Here is a 6,467-nt window from a genome sequence, read left to right as displayed (position 1 = left end):
CTGTTTCCTTATTTATTTTCATTTTGGATGATCTGTCCATTGGTGTAAGTGAAGTGTTATAAAGTCCCCCAGTATTAGTGTTACTATCGATTCCCTCTTTTATAGCTGTTAGCAGTTGCCTTATGTATTGTGGTGCTCTTATGTTGGGTGCATATATATTTATAATTGTTATATCTTTTTCTTGGATTGATCCATTGATCATTATGTAGTGTCCTTCCTTGTCTCTCTCTTTTTTTTTAACATCTTTATTGTAGTATAATTGCTTTACAATGGTGTGTTAGTTTCTGCTTTACAACACAATGAATCAGTTATATATATACATGTGTTCCCATATCTCTTCCCTCTTCTGTCTCCCTCCCTCCCACCATCCCTATCCCACCCCTCCAGGTGGTCACAAAGCACCAGGCTGATCTCCCTGTGCTAGACGGCTACTTCCCACTAGCTCTCTACCTTATGCTTGGTAGTGTATATATGTCCATGCCTCTCTCTTGCTTTGTCACAGCTTACCCTTCCCCCTCCCCATATCCCCAAGTCCATTCTCAAATAGGTCTGTGTCTTTATTCCTATCTTACCCCTAGGGTCTTCATGACATTTTTTCCCCTCACATTCCATATATATGTGTTAGCATACAGTATTTGCCTCTCTCTTTCTGACGTACTTCACTCTGTATGACAGACTCTAGGTCTATCCACCTCATAACATATAGCTTAATTTCATTTCTTTTTATGGCTGAGTAATATTCCATTGTATATATGTGCCACATCTTCTTTATCCATTCATCCAATGATGGACACTTAGGTTATTTCCATCTCCTGGCTATTGTAAATAGAGCTGCAATGAACATTTTGGTACATGACACTTTTTGAATTATGGTTTTCTCAGGGTATATGCCAGGTAATGGGATTGTTGTCTCATATGGTAGTTCTATTTGTAGTTTTTTAAGGAACCTCCATACTGTTCTCCACAGTGGCTGTATCAACTTACATTCGCACCAACAGTGCAAGAGGGTTCCCTTTTCTCTACACCCTCTCCAGCATTTATTGTTTCTAGATTTTTTGATGATGGCCATTCTGACTGGTGTGAGATGATATCTCATTGTAGTTTCAATTTGCAATTCTCTAATGATTAGTGATGTTGAGCTTTCTTTCATGTGTTTGTGGGCAGTCTGTATATCTTCTTTGGAGAAATGTCTATTTAGGTCTTCTGCCCATTTTTGGATTGGGTTGTTTGTTTTTTTGTTATTAAGCTGCATGAGATGCTTATAAATTTTGGAGATTAATCTTTTGTCAGTTGCTTCTTTGAAAATATTTTCTCCCATTCTGAGCGTTGTCTTTTGGTCTTGTTTATGGTTTCCTTTGCTGTGCAAAAGCTTTGTAGTTTCATTAGGTCCCATTTGTTTATTTTTGTTTTTATTTCCATTTCTCTAGGAGGTGGCTTAAAAAGGATCTTGCTGTAATTTATATCATAGAGTTTCCTGCCTATGTTTTGCTGTAAGAGTTTGATAGTTTCTGGCCTTATATTAAGATTTTTAATCCATTTTGAGATTATTTTTGTGTACGGTGTTAGTGAGTGATCTAATTTCATACTCTTACATGTACCTGTCCAGTTTTCCCAGCACCATTTATTGAAGAGGTTGTTCTTTCTCCACTGTATATTCCTGCCTCCTTTATGAAACATAAGGTAACCATATGTGCATGGGTTTATCTCTGGGCTTTCTATCCTGTTCCATTGATCTACCTTTCAGTTTTTGTACCAGTACCATACTGTCTTGATTACTGTAGCTTTGTAGTATAGTCTGAAGTCAGGGAGCCTGATTTCTCCAGCTCTGTTTTTCGTTCTCAAGATTGCTTTGGCTATTCGGGGTCTTTTGTATTTCCATACAAATTGTGAAATTTTTTGTTCTAGTTCTGTGAAAAATGCCAGTGGTAGTTTGATAGGGATTGCTTTGAATCTGTAGATTGCTTTGGGTTGTAGAGACATTTTCACAATGTTGATACTTCCAATCTAAGAACATGATATATCTCTCCATCTATTTGTATCATCTTTAATTTCTTTCATCAGTGTCTTATAATTTTCTGCATACAGGTATTTTGTCTCCTTAGGTAGGTTTTTTCATAGATATTTTATTCTTTTTGTTGTACTGGTAAATGGGAGTGTCTTCTTGATTTCACTTTCAGACTTTTCATCATTAGTGTATAGGGATGCAAGACATTTCTGTGAATTAATTTTGTATCCTGCTACTTTACCAAATTCACTGAATAGCTCTAGTAGTTTTCTGGTAGCATCTTTAGGATTCTCTATGTATAGTATCATGTCATGTGCAAACAGTGACAGCTTTACTTTTTCTTTTCCAATTTGGATTCCTTTTATTTCCTTTTCTTCTCTGATAGCTGTGGCTAAAACTTCCAAAACTATGTTGAATAAGAGTGGTGAGAGTGGACAACCTTGTCTTGTTACTGATCTTAGTGGAAATGCTTTCAGTTTTTCACCATTGAGGACAATGTTGGCTGTGGGTTTGTCATATATGGCCTTTATTATGTTGAGGCAAGTTCCCTCTATGCCTACTTTCTGAAGGGTTTTTCTCATAAATGGTGTTGAATTTTGTCGAAAGATTTCTCTGAAGCTATTGAGATGATCATGCGGTTTCTCTCCTTCAATTTGTTAATATGGTGTATCACGTTGATTGATTTGCATATATTGAAGAATCCTTGCATTCCTGGAATAAACCCCACTTGACCATGGTGTATGATCCGTTTAAAGTGCTGTTGGATTCTGTTGGCTAGTATTTTGGTGAGGATTTTTGCATCTATGTTCATCACTGATATTGGCCTGTAGTTATTTTTCTTTGTGACATCCTTGTCTTGTTTTGGTATCAGCATGATGGTGGCCTCATGGAATGAGTTTGGGAGTGTTCCTGCCTCTGCTATATTTTGGAAGAGTTTGAGAAGGATAGGTGTTAGCTCTTCTCTAAATGTTTGATGGAATTCGCCTGTGAAGCCATCTGGTCCTGGGCTTTTGTTTGTTGGAATATTTTTAATCACAGTTTCAATTTCAGTACTTGGGAATGGTCTGTTCATATTTTCTATTTCTTCCTGATTCAGTCTTGGCATGTTGTGCATTTCTAAGAATTTGTCCATTTATTCCATTGTCCATTTTATTGGCATAGAGTTGCTTGTAGTAATCTCTCATGACTTTGTGTATTTCTGCAGTGTCAGTTGTTACTTCTCCTTTTTCATTTCTAATTCTATTGATTTGAGTCTTCTCCCTTTTTTCTTCATGTGTTTGTCTAATGGTTTATCAATTTTGTTTATCTTCTCAAATAACCAGCTTTTATTTTTATTGATCTTTGCTATCGTTTCCTTCATTTCTTTTTCATTTATTTCTGATCTGATTTTTATGATTTCTATTCTTCTGCTAACTTTGTGGGATTTTTCTTCTTCTTTCTCTAATTGCTTTAGGTGCAAGGTTAGGTTGTTTATTTGAGATGTTTCCTGTTTCTTAAGGTAGGGTTGTATTGCTATAAACTTCCCCCTTAGAACTGCTTTTGCTGCATCCCATAGATTTTGGGTCTTCGTGTCTCCATTGTCATTTATTTCTAGGTATCTTTAGTTTCCTCTTTGATTTCTTCAGTGATCACTTCGTTATTAAGTAGTGTATTGTTTAGCCTCCATGTGTTTGTATTTTTTACAGATCTTTTCCTGTAATTGATATCTAGTCTCATGGCATTGTGGTCGGAAAAGATACTTGACACAATTTCAATTTTCTTAAGTTTACCAAGGCTTGATTTGTGACCCACGATATGATCTCTTCTGGAGAATGTTCCATGAGCACTTTAGAAAAATGTGTATTCTGTTCTTTTCGGATGGAATGTCCTATAAATATCAATTAAGTCCATCTTGTTTAATGTATCATTTAAAGCTTGTGTTTCATTATTTATTTTCATTTTTGATGATCTGTCCATTGGTGAAAGTGGAGTGTTAAAGTCCCCTGCTATGAATGTGTTACGGTCAATTTCCCCTTTTATGACTGTTAGTATTTTCCTTATGTATTGAGGTGCTCCTATGATGGGTGCATATATATTTATAATTGTTATAGTTTCTTTTTGGATCGATCCCTTTATCATTATGTAGTGTCCTTCTTTGTCTCTTCTAATAGTCTTTATTTTAAGTGTATTTGGTCTGATACGAGAATTGCTACTCCAGCTTTCTTTTGGTTTCCATTTGCATGAAATATCTTTTTCCATCCCCTTACTTTCAGTCTGTATGTGTCTCTAGGTCTGAAGTGGGTCTCTTGTAGACAGCAAATATATGGGTCTTGTTTTTGTATCCATTCAGCCAATCTGTGTCTTTTGGTGGGAGCATTTAATCCATTTACATTTAAGCTAATTGTCGATATGTATGTTCCTATTCCCATTTTCTTAATTGTTTTGGGTTCGTTATTGTAGGTCTTTTCCTTGTCTTGTGTTTCTTGCCTAGAGAAGTTCTTTTAGCCATTGTTGTAGAGCTGGTTTGGTGGTGCTGAACTCTCTCAGCTTTTGCTTGTCTGTAAAGTTTTTAATTTCTCCATCAAATCTGAATGTGATCAGATAATCAGGTAGAGTAATCTTGGTTGCAGGTTTTTCTCCGTTATCACTTTAAATATGTCATGCCAGTCCCATCTGGCTTGCAGAGTTTCTCCTGGAAGATCAGCTGTTAACTTATGGGGATTCCCTTGTGTGTTATTTGTTGTTTTTCCCTTGCTCTTTTAATATGTTTTCTTTGTATTATTTTTTGACAGTTTGATTAATATGTGTCTTGGTGTATTTCTCCTTGGATTTATCCTGTATGGGACTCTCTGTGCTTCCTAGACTTGATTAACTATTTCCTTTCCCATATTAGGGAAGTTTTCAACTATAATCTCTTCAAATATTTTCTCAGTCCCTTTCTTTTTCTCTTCTTCTGGAACCCCTATAATTCAAATGTTGCTGCATTTAATGTTGTCCCAGAGGTCTCTGAGACTGTCCTCAGTTCTTTTCATTCATTTTCCTTTATTCGGCTCTACAGTAGTTATTTCCACTATTTTATCTTCCAGGTCACTTATCCATTCTTCTGCCTCAGTTATTCTGCTATTGATCCCTTCTAGAGTTTTTTTTTTTTTTCGGTACATGGGCCTCTCACTGTTGTGGCCTCTCCCGCTGCAGAGCACAGGCTCCGGATGCACAGGGTCAGCGGCTATGGTTCACGGGCCCAGCCACTCCATGGCACGCGGGATCCTCCTGGACTGGGACACGAACCCGTGTCCTCTGCATCAGCAGGTGGACTCTTAACAACTGTGCCACCAGCGAAGCCCCTAGAGTATTTTTAATTTCATTTATTGTGTTGTTCATCATTGCTTGTTTCATCTTTAGTTCTTCTAGGTCCTTGTTAAATGTTTCTTGCATTTTGTCTATTCTATTTCCAAGATTTTGCATCATCTTTACTATCATTATTCTGAATTCTTTTTCAGGTAGACTGCCTATTTCCTCTTCATTTGTTAGGTCTGGTGGGTTTTTATCTTACTCCTTCATCTGCTGTGTGTGTTTCTGTCTTCTCATTTTCCTTATCTTACTGTGTTTGGGGTCTCTTTTTTGCAGGCTGCAGGTTCGTAGTTCCCGTTGTTTTTGGTGTCTGTCCCCAGTGGCTAAGGTTGGTTCAGTGGGTTGTGTAGGCTTCCTTGTGGAGGGGACTAGTGCCTGTGTTCTGGTGGATGAGACTCAGTCTTGTCTTTCTTGTGGTCAGGTCCACATCTGGTGGTGTTTTTTATGGTGTCTGTGGACTTATTATGATTTTAGACAGCCTCTCTGCTAATGGGTGGGTTTTTTTCCTGTCTTGCTAGTTGTTTCACATAGGATGTCCAGCAGTGTAGCTTGCTGGTCATTGAGTGAAGCTAGGTGCTGGTGTTGAGATGGAAATCTCTGGGAGATTTTCACTGTTTGATATTATGTGGAGTTGGGAGGTGTCTTGTGGACCCGTGTCCTGAAGTTGGCTCTTCCATCTGAGGGGCTCAGCACTTACTTCTAGCTGCAGCACCAAGAGCCTTTCATCCACACAGCTCAGCATAAAAGGGACAAAAATTAGAGAGAATTAGTAGAAGTAGAAAGAAAGAAAGAAAGAAAGAAAGAAAGAAAGAAAGAAGGTAGCGAGGGTGTGTGTGAGGGAGGAAGGAAGGAAGGAGGGAAGGAATGAAAAAAAGAAAGAAAGAAGATAAAGGAAAATAAAATAAATTAAGATAAAGTATAATAAAGTTATTAAAATAAAAAATATTATTAAGAGAAAAAAGAAACAAACGGATGGATAGAACCCTAGGACAAATGGTGAAAGCAAAGCTATACAGACAAAATCTCACACATAAGCATACACATGTACACTCACAAAAAGAGGAAAAGGGGAAAAAATCACAAATCTTGCTCTCAAAGTCCACCTCCTTAATTTGGGATGATTCGTTGTCTA

Source organism: Delphinapterus leucas, chromosome 7, assembly GCF_059928025.1.
Source record: "Delphinapterus leucas isolate spDelLeu-1000000601 "Yukka" chromosome 7, BTC_Dleu_Yukka2, whole genome shotgun sequence".
Lineage (NCBI taxonomy): Eukaryota > Metazoa > Chordata > Mammalia > Artiodactyla > Monodontidae > Delphinapterus > Delphinapterus leucas.
This window is presented reverse-complemented; position numbering follows the sequence as displayed.